The sequence below is a fragment of the Pongo abelii genome, chromosome 6 (genome assembly GCF_028885655.2).
Source record: "Pongo abelii isolate AG06213 chromosome 6, NHGRI_mPonAbe1-v2.0_pri, whole genome shotgun sequence".
NCBI classification, from domain to species: domain Eukaryota; kingdom Metazoa; phylum Chordata; class Mammalia; order Primates; family Hominidae; genus Pongo; species Pongo abelii.
In genome coordinates, this window is record NC_071991.2 from 59521104 (window position 1) to 59542766 (window position 21663).

Genomic DNA, 21663 nt, shown 5'->3' on the forward strand with positions numbered 1-21663 from the left:
GCTAGGGAGACCATAATTGAATTTCCTGAATTGCGCACAGTGCGATAAAATGTTGAATAACCATATTTATTTGCCTTCTAGGCCCTGTGGCATCTGTTGTTTAGTTCACAAAGCTCCTATTGACTGAAGGAGGGGTTTGTTGATCCAGAAAGCTGTGATGGGCCCATGAGGCAGTGGGAGCTGGAGGACTCCTGGGTAGGGCTGAGAATTCTCATCTAGTTCAGCAATCACTAGCCAAATGGTCTGGCATGGGAAAATCCGTGGAGACAGCCTGAGACTCTGGCATGAAATTGATCCCTCTCTTTCCTGATGTTCTCACTTCTTGATTCAGGGGAAGAAAGAGATGGTGTGGGAAAGTGGTGGTATGGAAAAGGAGGGGTAGCAGGAAGGAGGCAAAGGGGGTTGGTTAGAGACAAGTGGTGGAAGGGGGTTGGAGAGCTATGGACAGAGCTCATGTGTCCTGTTCACATGCACAGGGGTGAACATGAGGCACTGTCTAGGGATGGGTATGACTCGGGGCATGGATACACAGGTGAATGAGACACAGTCCAGCCCTCGATGAGTTCACCAAATAGTTGGTTCCCTAGATACCTAAATCTTATAAGAACTTTACAAGCAGAGAATTATTGGAAGGAGAGGAAGGGTCCCTTAGCTCTGATGAGCAGGTTGGGAAAAGATCTGAGGATTTGGTGATGGTGAAGGTGAGCTCTTAAAAGATGAATAGGAATTCAGTGGGTGATTGGCTTATCGAGCTCAGGAAATGGTGCAGGTAAAAACACAAGCAGAGAGGGGGCAAAAACCTCAGATGCTGGGTATTCTCTGAACTGGCCGTCTCCAGTGACCCTGATGTGCCCTGAAACCCCAGAAGTCTTCAGACATATGCAACCCAGATGACTATGCACCAAAAAGTCAGTCAGTCACAGGCCCTTGCCTGCGGTTCCCTGCCTGGCCAACCTGTCCTCCCTGCACCCAGGGAGCTGCAGAGGGCAGCATGGTGGCCTTCCCCTTGTCGAAGCAGGTAGGCCAGGGAGCCCAAGGGGGAAACGGTGGATCTGGATGGGAACCACATGACCAGGTATGAAGGAAAGAGAGTTGATGGCTTGAAAGTGAAGAGTCCATTCCATAATAGTTTGAATTTCATTTTAAATATTTGTTTTCCCTAAAACTTCTCAAAATATTTACTGGCATTGCCACTCCTAAGTTAGCAAATGAATGGGTGACTTCTCTGGAGCAGAGGAACATAGAGCAAAGGAAGGAGAAGTGTAGGGGGATTGGACTTCATACAGGAGCTCACTGAGTCACAGACCCTATCTTTCGGAACAGAGTCACAGAGGCGCGACAGAAGCGGGTTTTGTTGCCTGAAGTTTATCAGTGTTTCAATTAGAAATCAGTTCTAATTGAAGCATTGGAGCTCTCTAACCCGTCATAGTGTGGAGTGATTTCTCGCCTGGCTTCAATTTGGTTGTTTCAATTACTGAGGTAATAATATAGTCACACCTCCATTACTCCAAGGTATGCTTCTTCTTAATTTATCTTTGTATTCACCATTGGACTTTCCAAATAATCTGTTTTTAGTGTTGTTCAGTCTACCCTGCTGAAGAAGATGTTTAGAAATGTTTTCTTCCAAAATAACAAGATGAAGAAGAAATGACTTTTTCCATTTATTTATTTATTTATTTATTTATTTTTTGAGACGGTGTCTCACTCTTGTCCCCCATGCTGGAGTGCAATGGCGTGATCTCGGCTTTCTGCAATCTCCACCTCCCAGCTTCAAGCAATTCTCCTGCCTCAGCCTCCCAAGTAGCTGGGACTACAGGTGCCCACCACCATGCCCAGCTAACTTTTGTGTTATTAGTAGAGATGGGGTTTCACCATGTTGGCCAGGCTGGTCTCAAACTCCTGACCTCAGGTGATCTGCCCACCTGGGCCTCCCGAAGTGCGGGGATTATAGGCGTTAGCCACCATGCCTGGCCTTTTCTCCCTATTTTTAAGCTTTTTGTTAGAGAAATTTCAAGAAGTCATCCACAGTAGAGAGCATGGCACCAAGAACCCACAGGTGCCCATCATCCAGCCTTCACGGCAGCTCAAGGCTGATCTGATTTCCTCTCTCCCCAAGCCCTCTGCCCTGTTCTTCCATGGCCCACCACCCCATCCACTGCATTGTTTTGAAGCAAATAGCAGACATCATGTCATTTTATTTACAAATCCTTCAGTATGTATCTAGATAAGGACTTTAAAAAATGTGTAATTACCATGCTGTCATTGCACCTAAAAAATAGGATTGGATTTCCAGTCAGTTTTAAAATTTCTGCAGTTAATTAATAAATGTCCATTTACTAATAAGCAGGACAAACCTATACACTGGATTTGGTTGTTGTGTCTCTTAAATATATTTTAATCTGTAGCTTCCCTTTCCCGCTGGCTTTTTTCCTTGCAATTTATTTGTTTAAAAAACTAAGTTATTTGCACCGTAGAGTTTGCCACATTCTGAATGTATTAATATCTAATGAAATGATACATCTAGGGGACCATATTTAATAGCTGTGAAACCATTAGGTGAAAGGCCAACAGGAAATATTCTATTGGATAAGGCTGATGATCCCGGAGCCCTCTGGTCAATCCTAACATCCCCGAACAATCTGATGTGTACATTACCTCCTAGAGTGAATTCTTACCCAAAAATTTAACTTGAAACTGATTGAGCCTATAGTTCTCAAAACCACTTTATGGAAAATACAAGGGACAGAAAAGAAAATCACATGATAGGCTTCCCCCACTTATTTTAACGTAGCAAGCATTTATTTAAAATTTCCTTGGTTACTGCGTTATTAACAGGCAGTATATTGTGATGTTTTCTCCAAAGGTTACTGAGGACTAAGGTGTGTTTACCCCTCACTAAATGGACTCAGACTGCTGTAATTTTGTGGTTCTTTTGCCTGCTTTTTGTAGATTTTCATCTACTTCTAATGAGGACTGACTGTACTGTAACAATTTTCGCATGCCTCAGTGACCTTCCTTCTTGGTCTTCCTCCTCCACCTTGGCCCCTGCCCACAGGTTTTTTTCCATTTTACTGTGGATTGAGAAACCGAACATTGATCCTTGTAAAACGTGTAAAGGTTAAATAGCTCTCAGTGAAAGCTAAATAAAGGCTTCTATTAGTAAACACACAAATATTATTGACAGGACTTTAGCAAGAATCATTGAGATTTTTTGCTTTTTTCCTAATTCTTGATTGCAGTCTGAACAGCAGAAGCATCTGGATAGATGAGATATAACCCTGGTGTTGCTAAACTGATCACGTTGGATAGAAAGTTCAGTCATAACATGCAACAGTAAGCCTTAGCTGTGCATAGGAAAAGTGGAAAAATTCCGAGTTAACAAAACCCAGGAGCGCACACAATCCTAAAAATCCCACAGGAATGTAACCTACATGAGATCCTTAAGGATAAACAAATGCCACACTTCACTTCCTGACACGTCACATTCTATGGGTCCTGCTTGGCCATTCTGTGCATCTCTGTTGTCATCACCTTCTTCTTAAAACATCCTCTTCCTTTGGATTCCATGACCTGACATTCTAATTTTCTCCCACCTCTTGGGACTCTCCCCGGTCTCTTTCCTGATTTTCTCCCACCTCTTGGGACTCTCCCCAATATCTTCCCTGGCTCATTCTCCTCTTGCTTACCATTAAATATTGGAGAATTTCAAGGCTTGATACGCTGCCCTCTTTTCCTTCACATTCTACACCCTCCCTCCGTGACCTCGTCCGTATTCATGGTTTTAATTATTATCTATATGCTGGTGACTCTTAAATTTATATCTCCAGCTTAGGCTCTCATCTGAGCTCCCAATCATAAATCCCATGGCCTATTCCACATCTCGACTTGGCCATCTCACAGCACTTCAGACTCTGCATGTCCAAACACTGAACTCATGCCTTCTTCCTCAAACCCGTTCCTCCCCCAGCATTCCACCTCAGTAAACAGCAGCGCCATCCAAGAATCCAAGATGAGCAAATCAGACACTTGGCAGCACCCTGGACACCTCCCTCCCGCTCACTGCCATATTCAGTGAATCAGTGAAGTGCTGTTAATTCTCATTTCCAAATCTAGCCACGTCTCTTCATCTTCACAAATGCCACTGTAGTCCGAGCTCTCACAGTCCCATTCCTGGGTTACCTGGAGAGCTTCCTACTCTCCCCACATCCTGTCTGTGTCCAACCTATTCTGCAGCCAGGAGCCTTTAAAAAATATGTAAATCTGCTTATAACTTCATCATCTTCCCAGTGCCTTGAAAAAAAAGACCAAAATCCTGGCTTACATGGCCCTGTGTTATCTGGGTTCTACCTCCTTCACCAGCCTCATTTCACAACCCTCTTCTTGTTCTCTGGGATCTACTCATCCTGGTCCTCAGGTCAGGCCTCAGGACCTTTGCACACACAGTTGCCTCTGGTAGGATTGCTTTCTTCTCTTGACCTGGTTAATTTCTATGTGTCTTTCTGAACTTACTTCTTTTAGGAAGTAAAAGAAGTACTTTTACCTTTTACAGACTACCGGCTGCTGGTAGGTCTTCCTAATGTCATGTTCACAGACCTAATTCTTTATGATTGAATCAGCTTTACAGGTGAGGAAACAGAAATGTTAAGTAACTTGCTTGGGGGTCCAGGTAGCGGCTTTGTGAAAACACACACTGGATCATTTTCACTTTAATAGCAGCTACATCTCTTGTCAACGATTAGAGTTCTGTGTCAAGTTTTGGTTTCTAAATGATGTGTAGATGCTGGAATGAGTTGAGAGAAAAGAAACAAGCTAATTAAAAGGTAGACGAGTAGGACCTTTGAAGAAAGAGCAAAGGAGGTGGGGATTGTTTAATATGGTGTGGGGACATGGGAAGAAAACAGGATTTAGAGTTTTCAAGTTTGGGGAGGTTATTGCAGCAGAGATGGCAATAAAAATACTTTTTGACTGGCCACAGGGTACAAAAGATGATATTTCTCATCTCTATAAAGATGAGAAATTGTAGCTGGAGGGGGTTTGGTTTCACAAAAGAAAGGGTGATTAAAGATTTGAACAAGACACAGAGTTAGTTTCTAGAAGTCTTTTTGCAGATGTGGTTAAAAGCAGGATCAATAGCCTTCTAATTCACCTGGTGGCCCAGGCGTTGACCTATTTCAGGCAGGGAGCTGGGCCTGCTGACCTCCTGAGGTTGTTTTGAATGAATGACTGAATGAATGAATGAATGAGAAAGTGAACCTTGCCATCTGTCACAGGCTAGATTGTGCTTCTGCCCTGCCTGGCATGGAAAAAGAAATATTGAGTGGCACGTGTCCCTAAGGTTTCCTCAGCTGATCACACTCAGTTGGCCTTATCTGCCACACAGGTGTTTCCATTTATTGCTGATAAACTGTCGGCTGAGAGTCAGCTTTGGGGTAAGAGGTGGGCGAATGAGTGGAGGGGAGGGTAATACCCCAGATGTTTTCCAAGAAGACAGGAGAAAGTTATTCCTCAGTACTAATACATTTCGTCATCCTATCTGCCTGCAGATGTTAAATTTGGGAACACTTCCAGGTTCTCTTTTTGCTCTTAAAATAAAATAAGTTGTGTATTCAAAAACATCCAGGACCCAGTCTTCCCTGGGGATGTATCTCTTTTGCATATGGATGAAGCTTTGGGGACTTAAGAGGATCCTAAATTTTACTGGCTATGTTTCTTGCAGTCTCACCAGTCCTGTCAGGTTTCTCTGTCGGAAACCAGGAAAAATGAAAATAATCAGAAGTGCCAATTACTGAGTGCCTACTGTGTGTCATACAAAATTAAATCACCATGGCAATACTGCAAGGGCCGTATTAACATCCATTTTACCCTTGGGGAGTTCACCCAAAGATTGTCATTTCTCCAACTTCACAAAAGTGCTAAGTAGCCAAACCTGGTTCAAACCCAGGTCTGTGTAACTTCAAATAATAACGGCAACATTTTGAGAGCTTTCTAGTGTCCCAGTCACTCATTAAATCCTACAGAGGAGGAACTATTAGGTCCTTTTGAAGGTAAGGAAACTGAGGCATAGGTCGTACAGCTAGTAAACGCAGAGTAGAGAGTCAAAGCCCCAGCAACCTGGCTTCAGAGCTTATGACCCTGTACTGATTTCCATCCCCTTTCAACACTGCATAGAGAACTTGGGTTGCCTGGACACAAGCTTTAGTTAAGTGATCTCAGCTTCAGTATCTTGAGTAAGAAAACTTTCTTCCCTGTGTTGTCTTATCTTTCCATTGATCTTCTGTTGTGGGAGCAGCTGCAGGCTCCCCACCCTGTGAGAGCTTTCGTGTGCCAAGTCATTGGCTACAGGTGGCAAAGTTGTGGCTCCAGTTCAAGTCTCTCCCCTGGAGTTGGATGTTCCAGAAAGGACGCTCAGTTCTTCAGGGCTGTCTCTGTGATCCAAGCTTTGATCTGGGAAAGGTTGCGCCTCATTGCAGAGTTGAAGCTATCTCCCTGCTTTGTTTACATGAACGCCCTTCCAGGACTCTGTCTGCTTTTGGGGTGGAAGTGCCCTGCCAAAAACTCCAGCTCTCCATGCTGGCTGTGTGGCCAGCATACCTCCTGCCTTTTCAACGATTCCTCTGCCCTGGATAGAGAGTGGTGTCTCATAACAGTTTGGAAACTACAAAAGTTTCCCTGGCAGGATGAATGATTGACTCGGCAACATGTTCTTGCCTTTTGGAGTTGCCCTCCAATTTTTCCAGGCTTGATTCTGTAAATCATTTCATCTTGTGAAAATACTGGGCCGTGAGCACAGATGATCTCAAAGGTGAGGATTATTTGAAACTCCATTTGAAAATCTATCCTCCTTTCAACAGATTATTCTTGTGAATAAAAATTTTCTTGTGAGCATGCCAGTACACAGGTAGTTCTAGGGCCTTTGAGAGGAAGTAGAATATGCTTCTGCTCGAAGAGGCTTTGGAAAAAGTAACTTGTCTATATATTGACAACTAATTTATCATAAAAACATTAGGCCTGCTCTCTGCAAGTGCTCCTGGGGAGGTGTTGGGGAATGAAGTGGGGAAAACTCGGAAATGTTTTGAAAGATATGTCAAACCCGTAAACCTGAAAATGTCATTTAGAATATTCTGTTGCTTTCTGCCATCCCAAGGAGATGGAAATCTGTGGTTTTCAAGATAGGTTAAGGTTATGTAACTCACAGAGTTGGAAGAACATTTTGGGCAATGATTTGAATTATTGCTTGTTGTAGTTTTTGCTCATTTTTCCCTTTTTCCAGCAATGAGAGAGAATCGGTTGAAGGCAGGCTGTGACAGAGAAGGTCCAACAACCATCAGTTGATGGATGATATCAGAGAGGAAGCTTCTTTGACATCTCTGCTCTTCTTTAACTTGCTGACCAAAGAGTAGCCCATGTGCAATTGCCATATGCTTTTGAAATGAACATTCATGAATGTTAGAAATTATCTTGCTGGTTTTTGGAGTGAAGGCAAATGTGCCTACTTTTCAGCCATACTTAGGAGACCTAACTCATTTTTTAGAGTATCTACAATTTAGTGTGATCCAATGAGTTTAAAAAAATGTACCCAAATATTCGGTTTAAAATTTTGTATTAGATATGAAATCCTTTCATCAAGCTATACCCTAGAAAGGTGATTTCATAAAGTATATTTGTAATGTTATAATGATTAAAACTGATCACAAAGTGATATAAATGGATTAGCTTGGGGAGAGAAAAGAAGACTTGAAAATCTTCTATATGTTTGTGAAGCATTAAAAAAAAATGACATTCCATTTAACTCTCACAAAATTTTTTCTTTTTTGCAGATGAGGAAACAGAAGCTGGGATATGTGAGTAAACATTTCCAAGGTCCTGCAGCTAATCAGTGGTGAGCTTGCGAAGAAACCCATAGCTTTCAAACTCTGAAACTGATGCTCCTTAGATTCACCAGGCTACCTCACTTACTACCTAAGTGAAATCATCATGGAGGGCTCCTTGTCCACCTCTTTGCAATGACCCTAAGGATCTGAGACGTACTTACCTCTCAACAAAGGTAATAACATCATATCTAGGAGGGGCAGTAGATTGATTCTTGAATTAGGCTGCTTGAGCTAGTACTCTTGCTCTGCTGTTCACATGCTATGTGGCTTGGGGGCAAATTACTGAAACTCTTTGTGCTTCAGTTCCCTAATCTGTGACAAAAAAAAAAAGTGTAGATAATACATATACCCAACTCATAGGTTTTGTGAGAATTAAATGAAATGGCAAGTAGTTTGCCTAAGGCCTGGAAAAAATAATTATTCGATATGTCTATACATTTTCTCATTTTATTTGGAGCTTGCATTATGTTTCGTTATTAATTTCTTTAGCAGAAAGCCACCTAGAAAAAAGCATGCAGGTTTCTTACAAGGGGAAAAAATAAACGCTTGTGAGCACAATTAGATATACCAAGGAAGACGTGGGTAACCCGGTCTGGGAGAGCATTGGTAAGGTGGCTGATCATGCTTTCTTGTTTTTGTTTTTTCTCAAACAAATTAGAGATTCCAAATTAAGGAGCAAGACTAGAACAAAGGTGAAAATTATGAAAAATTTCTGTGAAGCCCGATGCTCTATGGTAACCAGTTAGCAAAAAGCTATTGAGGAGAAAGGAACTAGACTAACGCAATGTCTTTTTGCTATAGCTAATTCAATCACTGTCATTACCACCAGCATATTTTCAGAAAAGAGAATATTTAAAAGACTCAATTCTGTTAAAAGTTGGGTACCATATAGTCTCAAAAGTGAGCTATGAAATCCTGTCCCAAGCCAGAAAAAACAAGTTCACCATCTTGCGAGAGTATTCTAAAAAAAAACTTTTTAAAACCTGTTTCTTACTAATTATTTGATTTACATTGAACATTTTGAATTTTCCATTATGTGAAGGGTCTAAAGTCTTTTGCCAAGGGCAATGAAAATGGTGGGAAGGAAAAAAAAAAACACAAAACACCCTTTGTATAAATTTCACCAATTTCTGCACAATTAGAATACATATTAGTTTTTCTTGCATCAATAGAAAACATGCTGATGGAGGGAATCCGTTCCCTCCATCATGCTGAGAGGGAAACATCTCAGACCATTTAAAATTGCTCCTTAAAATAGAAGTTTATTTTTCCCCTTTAGATTTTGCTGTTCAGGGGTGGAGCTCCTGACCATGCTCCCTCTGCAATGCTGCATTTCAGGGACATTTTATTAAGCATTTTACCTTCAGTGGTGATAGCATCCCTTGCTATTTGGGAGGTGGGGTGGGATTAATAAAAATAAAGGTTAGCCCTTCCTGATCTCCGTGGGGGCCATGTTGTCTCAGTTTTGATCATTTCCCCCAAATTAAGATTTCTGCATAAACCCCCTGTGTCTGTGTTTGGCTGGCAGTTTTATGACTGACCAAATTGTGCACTGGCCGCTGTTCTGGTTGGCTGAATGTTTATACAGGCTGTTAATCAGATCGGGGAGGGGGCTGTGGATATGGGGACTGTCTGTGAGCCGGAGCGGTCCTGTTTGCTGTCGTGTGCAAGGGCCTGCACTTTGTTACTACAAATTACATAATGACATGTTACATTTCAAAGTGTATTTTTACTTCAGGGAAAATTAAACCAATAAACAAACAACCCCGGAGGAAAAAAAAAAAAAAGAAAAAATAAGATCCCTGGTTTCCAGATCTTCCTCTTCGAAAAGGTTCTTAATTAAATTGTAGCTATAAACAAATCTTTGTTTTATTGCAAAGAGAGCAATTGTGTATAAAAGCTATTTTTAAAAATTAGGATGTGAACATTTGCCGGACAAGGGTCTGGTCCGTGTTACGTATTTTATGATGTGTACAAAATGAAAAGGCAAGCTTGTGTGGTGATGGTAGATTTTCAATTTTTGATTGTTAATCCCTCTCAAATGTTGCTCCTTCTTGCTTGAATAGAGCCTGTAAACACAGGAATTACCTTAATTTTTCCAGGTACTGATTCAAGCAAAACTGCTTAGCATAAGCATGAAATTGCCGACTCTGAATTTTTAGTCATGTAGAAAATCAGTTCTTTTCTTCATACTATCTGCATTTTAGGAACTTTGAAATTGTTAAAAAACAAAACAAAACCAACCCTCTAACTCAACTTCTAAAGTTTTCACTGCACACTTATGCATGCAACATTAATTCTTTTCTGTAAGCTGTTGAAATTAAGTATATGTTCAGGATCCAAGATTATAATGATACCCCTTCGTGTAGTAGTTACACTCATATATTATTCAAATATGTGTGTATGTACTTGTACAAAACTTTTTTGGAATAAACTACATTATCAAAAGAGAATGTGTTTTCACTCCCTTCTCTGTAGTTGAGTGGAGTCCTGAGAATAAGGACACCTATTAAGCTGCATTTTGTATGAGTTATTTGATCAAATCAATTCTACCCAAATCTGCTGTTATCAGAACCATTTGGCCCAGAATTCCTGGGTTTGTTCAGGTGTTTGGCTGCTACTAGGAAAAGCAGCAGCCCAGGAAATGGCTGGGTGAAAGGGGGCCCCTATTATATTTTAAAAACACCCGATGATGCTCACATTTCTTAGGCAAAATTACGATGTGACTTACAATAATTTATCAGTACAATCCACAAAATGAGAAATCACAAGATGAATTGAAATAGACAGTCTAAGTCTTCCTGTTCAGTTTATTTATTTTTAAATTCAGGATGTTTTAAAAGAAACCTTTTCCCCTTAAATCTTGGAAATAAATAAAGGGGTTTTGAAACTTCAGTTAAAATGTCAGATTTCAGCAATGAATGGAAAAAAGAAAGGGTAGCAAAGTAAAGGACAGATACATAGTGGAAATTTTTGTGACTAAAAAGGGATCATTTGAGGCAATGCTTTTTGCTGGCAAAGAATGCTTTCCCTATCTCATCTTGGATTCTTGACAGTTCTGTTTGAATAATTAGGTTGGATTACTTTATTACTTATGACGGTATTCAACCCTGTCCCAAATTGACCTTCCACTTTTCAAGTGGTTGTGTTTTTGACTTCTGTTTGGGACATTCTGGTGGGGCTTGACCTTGACTTTACAGTGAGCAGAAAAGACCACCAGATTTTTTCACTGCTGCTTGAGCTTACTTTCACAACTATCAGATAAACAACAGCCCAAGGTGAAGAGTCAGATATTAATTCAGGGCTTTCATTCTATGAATGACTAATCCAATAAGAAAGAAGATTTCCGTCCAAGGAATAGTCTAGGAATTGTCTAATAAACAAAGATATGCCCATGAATAGATAAGATGCCTTCATCCTTGTTTTGTGCTTTGCCAGCGTGTGAAGTATAGATGGAGAAAGGGTACAACATAGCTTGTTGAATGAATGAGTAAAAATGGGCAATGTATAATAACAAGTATATCATGAGGCCTTTCCTTTTCATTCTCTTGGATTGAATGCTCTCAATTTCCCCAGGTTGACAACTTCTTTCCTCTGCCTATGTTGCCATCCATGTCATGGTTTGTGTCAAGACTCTAGGAGAAGTCTACCATCAGCACCACAGCTACTGTGCACAAATCCAGAATGCCAGACTGAAGGCAGAAGGAAGGGTAAAAGTTCAATTCTCAGATGGCAATTCAGATTTAGAAAACAGAATGAGAAAGAGCAGTAGTGTCCATCTCTCCTCAATGATGAATTCATGTCTTAAAATGTATCTGCATCTATTTCTTTCGGTCTACCATCCATCCATCCATCCATCTTTCCTTCTTTCTTCTTTCTCTTTCTCTCTCTCCCTCCTTCCTTCTCTTCTTTCTTCCTTCCTTTTCATAAGTAAAACTAGTACTAATGCAGAAGTCTGAAATTAGACTTTAAAAACGAGTACTACTCTTTTTTTTTTCCTTTTTTGAGAGAGCTGGTGATTTTCTTCCTTGCTTGGCATTAACTGTCTTACTGTCTTATGATACTTATCTTTAATGTGGCATATCAGAGAACCTCTTTGAAAATGTTATGGCTTAATGCGGCTCAGGGAAAGGCAAAATAAAGCTTTCTGATACGGACTTCACAGTTAATTTTTGAGAAGGTCCACTTTCATATGCAAGCAAATCTGTTTAGAAATGTTTTAAATTTTAAAGCATGCATACACATATAAAACTCATTTATGTGTTTTTAAATGCTGTTTAAAATTTTAAAGTATACATACAGAGCAAGAGAGCAAGAGAGGGTGCTCAATATGCATCATAATAGCATGAGAACTGAAAAATAAAAGTTTACTTGCAAACTTAACCGGCTTTGCAATGCAACAGACTAAACAAGTCACATTTTATACAATGTATATGTTTATAATATGAGTGCAGCATGCCAATGTGCTATTTAGATCATTGTCCTGGTTGAATGAACAAGCTCACAGGTTCACCATTTAATATTTGTTCTCTTAAAAACATGAAACTCGTTTTGAAAATACTGGCTTAAATGGGCATTATTAAGTCTTTATCAGTTCTAAGCATTTCAGCCTTTTGCATCCAGAAATTTCTCAATCTGACAGAATAAGAAATGCATTTACATGGCCTAAGCTCTTAAATTGTCCCTTTCAATTAATGCCCCATCATGGAGCAATCTGGAAACCATTACTCAGTAACTCTTCATTATAATTGCTTGCAGCTGAGTATTCAGCCCTTGGTAATATAAGAATAAAAGAAAACTCAGTTAGTAACAAGTGCAATTGATTCCATTCAGAATTCCCTTGGTGCTTTGCCATGTTTGGCCTGCATAAGAGGAAACACGAGGGTTTTTTTTTTTTCTTTTGGGGCCAGGAAATGAATTGGCAGACATAAGATGGTTTGTGTGGTGCGCGCCTTCATTTTTCAGCTGGTCCTTGTTAAAAATGAGACGGTGGGACTCCTGCTTTCTTCCCCACTGGCTACATTTTTTTTGGAGGGCTTTTCTGGTAATAGATAAAACCACAAAACTTCAATTTGCTGCAAACTAACAGCATCCAGAAACTGTCACCTGTAGCTGTGGCCGATCCTGGGACTTACTACTGCTAAGGAGTGGGCTTTAGAATTTTAGTCACTTCTACTTTGGTCCTGACTTTATGAGAGCAGAGTCCCTGGTGCATTATGTACAGGTGGAGAGTGTTTATGTGTTTGAAGGCAATCAATCACCAACTCAAGAAATGTAAAGATCTAAATTATGATAGATGAAAATGTGAAAATGTGATGTGGTAAACTAACCACCCCCACAACCATGTTTCCCCTTCCTGCCCATGAAAATCAAGGACCTGGCTTTTAAAAATGGTGAAGGGAAACGTTCTTATCACCCATTCCTGTCAGAGATGATGCAGCTCATTGCTGATGCAGAGATCCAATGTCCAGTGCCCGAGTCTCCCTGGATTCTGAGCACTAGGGGCTGGACTGTGGGGACCATCAGTTCATAACATCCTGTCCCTGCTCCCTGCTGTAGATGACTGAGGCCAGCTGACAAGGACACTCAACTTCATAAATTAAAAATGTGTAAATTATAAAATACATTTTTAATTATAGAATGAATTGATGTTCAGCAAAGAAGAGTTGAACGTAATAAAACTCTCATTTAATTATTTCCATTATTTGCTTTCATCATCAAAGGAAAAAAACATCTCTCTGAAGTTAAATGGCATTTCATTTTGATTAATTGTAGAAAGAAGATTGGAAAATCTCCCATGACCAAGGAAAATTGTGAAAAATATTTCTGATATTTTGTCTATGCATTTTATTTTTGAGGGTGTTTTTTATATTACTGTGACTATTTTGTATTTCCTACCCTGTTGTAAACTTTTTAAAAATTGCTCTTACAGTTATTACTAAGTATATGATTTAAAATCCCTAATTAGGGTTCTTAAAGAAGAGAGAAGCACTCTCATACCCCTAGAACAAGACGAACAAAAGAAGGAGGAAAAATCTTGACCTCCGTAAGATCCAGGATGGCACGTGCAAGGCACTGACACAGCATCTGCCGGCATCACTGACTCTCCTGGACCCCAGAAGCCCACTTCCCCAGGCTCTGAAACCCTGCAGCAATGAAAAGGAACCATAGGCAAGCCATAAGGAAGATAATTTTTCTACTAAAAAAAAAATAGAAATGCATCCTTAGAGGCAGGTTTCATGAGGACAGAGAGAATCCAGTTTTGTGTGTGCCTGATTTCGTTTTTCTGTCAAAGAGATACAAAACAATCAACTGAGTTATCTTGAACTTACAAAGATTAAAAATAATCAATTCCTGTTACTATTTTCAATTTTTCCCCAGTTTTACTTCTTTAGGTATGAAGAAATATAGCCTATTAAAACCTGGATTAATAAAAAACCTTTCATTAACTTTTAGAAGTTATGTGATAACGAAATCAGTGTATGTCCAATAACCTTGTCCAGTGACTATGAATTCAGGCCAATTAATTAGTGATTCTCAACCTTGGGATGAGTTTGGGGGTGGGAGTGGGTTGGAGGTGAAGCCTACACTTAGTAAAGAAGATGTATCTAGTAGCGTAGATGTCTATGTTTGAAGTAATCAAACCCCAAACTCTGGGGGATTCTGGTCCAGGCCTTGGGCCAAAGGTGCATACAGCCACAAGCATGTCCTCCAATCTTCCTTATGAAGGCCTCCTTGTTCTTTTAATGGAACCCATCATGGATGGTTCATATTCCTTCATAAGTCAGGTGGGCCTGTCTGCCCAGTTATCTAGGCTGTTTACAGGACCCTTTCTTTGTTTCATATTTTCAGCACTTTTATTCAAATCCTCTCTTCTTGTCCTCCTGAGGATGAGCAATTCTCCCATTTCCAATCAATCAACAGATCTTTCTTGAGGTCTGATTGAGAGGAATTTTCCTCAGTTGTCTAATGCTGCTGTTTAGTAATGTCTGTGGCCAGGCTTCCTAAGACCAAATTCTTGGATTTGAATGACTTCAAAAATCTTCTTTCAATGAACATTACATCTAATAATGTTGAATAATTTAAACTGCTGGGAAAAGATCGTAGTTTTATAAGGAGATGAGGTAGATTCTTACTTTCCACCATAGATTGAATTTATTTTATCTGTATTCCTAGTTATATGTTCTTATTTTTACTTTTATCTACTTATATTTTTATAGACAGAGTCTCACTCTGTTGTCCAGTAGGTGCAGTGGTTCTCACAGGAGGCCATAGCTCACTGGCTTCAAGTGATCCTCCTGCCTCAGCCTCCCAAAATGTTGGGATTATAGGCATGAGCCACTGCTCCTGGTCTCTAGTGATATGTTCTTAATGAGGATTATTTCATTTTACTACCTCACACGGAAGTCCTATGACCAGGAAATGTACAAATGGACAAGAAGAGCGTATCAATAATAGCTGGCCCTCAATTATTTGTAGAGAGGTAGACTTACAGAGGTTGCAAAGTGAAGTCCCCATGGACATCCACCATTCAGTGTGTCTGGGTTGGCCAGCAAAGTGTTTTTGAAAGCATGAATTAATTTTCATCATTGGAGAATGGGATAATTCATATGGGAACATTTTCCCCTGCTTCTCTAGAAAATCAATGGATCTAGCAACAGTGGCCCCCTGTTTGGCCTGGCAGCCACGAATGGATGTTGGGGAGTGGTGGCCCCTTCCAGTGGGCCAAGGGCTCTTCAGTTTGCCCCCAATCTCCTCCCAGCCAGTTTCACTCTTCATTACCTGCTGACCCTTGTCTGCTTTTGAGTGTGAGAACTCTACTGTGTTTTAGAGCTACTTGAAATTCCCCAATTGTCCTCCTTTTCATCACTGATGACAAAACTCTTCTTTTTAATGCTGCTGTGTAGATGCTTGGGTGTTGACTGTGAACTATGACCTTCGTGATCAACTTGGAATCAAATGTCTCTCAGGAGAGGATATAAAGTACTATCTGGAGGGGGCCCCTCCTCATTCACTGAAGGCAGGAGACATTCATTTATTTCCTCTTCCTGCTCACTGGCTGTGAAGATAATGATCGCTTAAAGAAATATGATATGGGAGGCCAGAGAGAAAAAGAAAGAAGCAAAGCAAGAAGTGTGACAAATTCTCAAATGCATTTTGAGCAGTTGAATTGCATAGGGCACTGTAATAATGTCGCAGGACACTTTTACAAAGATTTGAACACCAGGCATTCTAATCCTACACAAAATGGCCCTGCTGATTTGCCCCCGTGGGGGGCTACAGGGCTCTATTGAGGTCTCTTGCCCAAGCAATGAAACATTTCTGTGGTAGGCTGAAGACTGTGGGCCCCCAGATCCACGAAAGAGCAAGCTCAGCAGATACCCAGTCTCTTCTGGGATCCAGTTTGTTCTATGTCAGGGATCAGGAGGAAACCCACATAGGGTGACTCTTCTCAGGAAGGTAGAGCCTAAAGGGGAATACCCAGCCCTTTCTTTGACCTCTTTCTCTTCCTTCGGCCTTAGCAATGAGGGCTGGGAAGAAGAGGTGACTGTGCATTTGTGCATCTCCCTGCTTCCAGATCCCTTCTCTCCACAGAGGCCAAAAATCCCATTTGGATTGGCAAATCTGGCTGAACAATGTCCAGATTAAATCTGAGAACTTTCTCAGTGTTAAAGGTTTCCAGCCTTTAGCATCCATAAAAGCAAACAAGATAAAGTTACACTCAAAATAGGAATGGTAGGGAAAATGGTCTCCCAGGGTTTACCATAAAAATCAAATTACTCCCAGGACATTGGTGACAGTTAACTCTCTGGCTTTCTTATATCACACAGAATTATTGCTCTGAAAGAGTTTTTCTCACAGTTCTCCAGACATTTGTTGTATGCTCTTTGTGTATTTCGGCATGCACGTACCACCTGGGTCCACACCATGCATGGTGATGACATCTCACAGTTGCTAACAAATGAGAGACACCAGAAAATTGCTTTGTCCAGCTCAGCAAAATCAAACTCCCTAGTTGAACTTCCTTCTGATGCTGGGGACCAGGGAAACAATGAGTAAAGGGCAGGTGACTTAACAGATCTGTAGCAGAATGCCAGCCCCACCTGTGTACTAAGGAGGGGTTGATATTGTGTGGGCCACCTACCAGTTACTTCTCGGAGCTTCTCACTGTGCACACTTAGCTTCCTATCATGTCTGCTTAATTGAAATGTATGCACACGTGTCCCTGACAACCAAGGAGCTATAATTTATTGGTAATTCATTTTGCCATTTTTTCTTTCCTTTCTTCTCTTAGAAGATGCTCCCCATGGGCAGGCCCAGGAGTCCCCTTACCCAGAAATCAGAAGACCCAGGAAGGAGAAGTCTGCACAGAGCAAGCCAGCTGTTTCAGTCCTATGGCCATCTTCCATCAGTGACGATGTCCAAAAGGATGCAAAAGCCCTTGTGACAGAGGCTGCTTGGGAATTAGCAAACCTGCTTCCTCTTCCCACTGGGCTTACACAGCCCATTGCATTTTCCAACCTCCATTGCAATTAAGTGGCTGTGTGACTGGGTTTGAGCCTGGGAAACAAGAGCAGCAGTAATTACACCACTTCCAGGCCTGTCCTATTCAAGCTCCCTTGTGAGGTTCTCCATGTTCATTGTCCCTTTAGCTGGTTATGATGGAAATGACTTCTAGGGCAACTTTGGGAGTTGCCTGATGAAGATGCTGAGCCACGAGATAAGAAGAGTCTGGGTCCCTGATTCATCATATGGAGGAGAGCTTCCCAATCAGGAATAATCTCACTAGACTGTGACATGAGCGAGAAAGAAACTTTCCTTTTGCTAAACCACTGAAATTTCTGGGTTCTGCTGATAGAACAGGTAGCATTACTTCAAAAAATACAACATCAATCTAGGACTTTCTGAAAGAATGAGATACGTAAATAAAGCCTAGGAACAACCTATAGGAACTGGAGAATGGCGCTTATTATGGATGGAGAAGGAAAAAGAACTACAGGTCCTCCACAATCTTCAATGTAGATTACATCTGGAGTAAAAGAATATCTAGTGTAGATCAAGAATAATATCTAGTGTGGATCATATATTCTCCAAACGAGATGCTCCAAACGAAATGCTCCAAACGAAATATTCTCCAAAAGAAATGCTTGTAGCTTGGAGAGATCAATATTTCTTCAGACAATCGGGCACTAACAGTACTTGTGGATATTCACTTGGGAAATGTCAGAGCTCCAGATTATAAAATTCTTGGAAAAGCTTGCAATTGGCGCAGAATGGAACATGGGACTTTGTAATTAGGTCTATCCCGGAATTACAACCTTTGCCCATACTAAGCTGGAAACAATAGAAAATATTTAAATGTTGGACATTTTAATTACAGCATAGGAGAGAAAAAACACACAGTGGATAAAGATGTTGTGGTGTATTGGCTATAATATTCTTAGCAAAGTAGGAAGTTATGACTTCAAAAAACTCTCAACAGATTCCTCACTTTGATGGGAGGAGACTGCAGGTATGGGAGCAGTAGAGACTTGAATTACTCCGACATTATTGCAGAACATTCCTCAAGTCTTTCCTGAATAATTGGACCCCTTATAGGTCTATCACTTTGCTACTATGAGATAATATTGAGTTTGCAAGAATGCTTTTGCAGAGGCCGCTGTGCTCCTGGAAGACAGTATTTATAAAAATAGTCACTTTTTATGGTGGTATCTGTTTGGGACAGTGTGAGCCCCTCACTACTCTCAGCTTTAGATATGGAAAACTCAAAGACAGACACAAAGGAAAATACTTCTGTTTTCCATTATTGCAAAAATAACCCTTTGTTTAAAAACCACTATCTATTGATTACATTTAGTGATATTAGAGACATATAAGGCATGAATATATATATATTATTTTTCAAAAATTCAAACAGCTTAACACAAAACTCTATTCTCAACCAACATTTCTTAGATGTTTGCAGACAAAAGATGAAAATCGACTGAATTGTTTCTTAGGTTCAGGAGTTCTAGACTCCAGTAAAGAGGCTCTCTGGTCCTGATGAGGCCATAGGTTAAATAAGTTTGTTTAGTTATTTTCTCTTTCTGCCATGTAAATTGCCTTTCATTAGCTCACTTAATTGCCTGGGAGAGAACCTTTTCTGAGTTACCTTCTGAAACCAGGGAATTAGATGTAAGGTGGATAGCCACCTTTCTCTTTATTGTTACTGTAAACTATATATCTCTATTTTTCTCACTAGCCATAAAACACATTCAATTGAGTACATCACAGACAATTTAAGTGATGCCCACAATGTACTCTTAGCATGAATATGATACTGAAGTCCTACCTGTGAAGGATTACAGTATTTTAGAATTATTTGTCTCTGAAATACACACACAGTATTTTAGCATTATTTGTCTCTGAAATACACACAAAAACACACACACGCACTCTCACGTACATGACTGTATATCTCCTATGTGCTCTGAATCCTATAATAATCTGGTGAATAGTTACTGTGCCTTATTGAAAACGTGCTGACTCTTATCTTGAGTTGAACACACTGTGCCACGTGTGTTATTTACTTCTCTGTGGCCTTTGTGGGGGTAGGTTTTGGCCTATAATGGCCAATAAAATGTGTGCATGTGAGAATGCCTGAATTAGCTCAAAGGAACAAAAAAAGAGTATTGCCCTACATATTAAAGGGTTGGTGTTCTGGCAACTCTAGGCACTGCTGGTGGGGTGGTAGAGAAAATGGAAGACCAATATCAGCAAGGAATTGAAGATTGATGAAATTTTTTAGACATTAGAAAGGGCATCATACATTCCTCTGCAACCTGGAAAAAAAGCCAATAGTAGAATGAAGCAAAGCTGGTAGAAACTATAGCTAGAGACAGAAGATTACTTCAAGATTGGAGAAAATGGAAATGTGGGTACAGATGTACGAGTAAGGCAGCATGGAAGTACAGGAAAGTGGTTGGTATAGAAAGTTCTTCCGATCATTCCACACAACTCCCAAATCAGTGGTTTGCAGAGTTGTCCACAGCCTCACTGGGAATGTAACTTCTTAGGCCCACCCCAGACCTACCGAATCAGAAACTGTGGGGGTATGACTCTTGATCTGTCCTTTAACCAGCCTCCAGTGGTTCTGATGAGGGCTGAAGGTTGAGAACTACTGGGAGAAGGTGTACATGATGTGGGAAGCATAACTTTGCTGTTCTTGCAGATGACTTCAGTCTTCCCGGCCCTTCACAGCATCAGCCTCTTTTAGTGCTGTGTGCCATTCTACTGTTTATAGGCACACAGTTTTCATGACAACTAGTCCCTAGACAGAAGTTCAAGGGTAGACATAGGCCTATTTCAATGCTAGAAAAAATCTAGCAGGGCTGACTTTAGCTAGAGGCAGTGAGTCCATCATCAATGGGCACCATCCTATGTGATTTTCCAGGATATTTTGACCATAGTCAATATTCACCATATTGTGATCACTTTGAATCCCAGACAGATTCTACTCCACTAGCCCACTGCACCCACACCCATCTCACTGTTCTTGTTTACAATAAAGAAACCTCTGCCTTGGCAGCCAATGCACACTTAGCCTCTTCCCATTTTGCTTGTTATAGGCTTTGCCATACAATGAAGATTTAATGCCATATTCAGCTAAAACACCAGCTAGAGAACCCATAACACAGAATACTTTTGAAGAGTTCAAATGAATGGGTTTGCTATTTTTCAGAGTGCTTTAAAACACAATTGAGTTTCTCTCTGCTGTTCTCCTACACTTGGGATGATTATCTTGCATCATAGTTTGGTATTACTAAAAGGCTTTTTGTCTGATTATGAGCCCAGAGTTCCCAGAGAGGGGGAGATCTAAGAATCTTTTTCAAGTCCAAAGAGAATGTGGAGGAAGCATTTTCCTGTGCCCTGTAGAAATAAATGCTCCAGTTGTTGCTCGGGGAAAATGCAAGAGAATCCTGCTATTTTGCTGATATGGAAGACAAAGAGGATTTGCACCAAATATTGCTTTTCATGTGGGAAGCCAATCCCCCTTACGTGAGCCCCCAACACGCGGCAGTGCAGTCTGCTTTGTTGGGTTTCACCATATTCCACTGATAGGAATGAGAGGACTGAAAACTGATGAAAGGGGCAGTGAGGGAGCTTCAGCTGATAGTGTGTTGAGTGTTACAGCCTGTCTGGCACCTGATGTCACACACAGATATTACACTTTATAACTGCCATCGGATGTCAGAGGTTTCCTAGATGATAGTTCCATGGGGATCCAGAGAAGGCCACCTGCACAAAGGTCTCTGGCTGGCTCCTTCTTTGTGTCTGCTACCCAACAAGAAACCAACAGCAGGAAAAGATTTATGAGTTGGTGAACAAAAGATAAATGATTTCAGTCTCTGGATGTTTTAAGAGCAAATTTTTGTACATCAAGTGGTTAAAATTGATCTCTCCATTGACTTTTGTATGGGATGGGCCCAAACGAATGATGTTAGGTAATCAATGAAAAAAGTCTGTGCGTGAAGAATTAACCACAATATTGGATTGCTACGGAAAAGGCTCCTCAAAGCAAGAAATAAGTGAGGGCTACTCACACTCAAAGAAGGCTGGACCAAGAGCCATCTGCCCTGGCTCTGACATGCTGAGCAGACTCGATCACAGACTGGTCTGAGACACATGACTCATGAAGTGAACCCTCTGACAGTTAATATTTCTTTTCATGGAGATTCTGATTTTGCTATCTGTGCTGGCGTTTCCTGCCTTTGTAACCTTCCTTTTATCTCAAACAAATAGCTCCCAGGGT

General features: G+C 40.7%; 1 long non-coding RNA gene across 1 annotated transcript in view; it reads left to right on the plus strand.

The window, feature by feature from the left end:
• The window catches only part of LINC03007 (long intergenic non-protein coding RNA 3007), a 154773-nt gene that overhangs the window by 83606 nt on the left and 49504 nt on the right, over positions 1-21663 (plus strand). Inside the window, exon 2 of the long non-coding RNA XR_008526978.1 lies at positions 7818-8044. This is a non-coding gene — a long non-coding RNA (long intergenic non-protein coding RNA 3007). The remainder of the gene's footprint in view (positions 1-7817; positions 8045-21663) is intronic.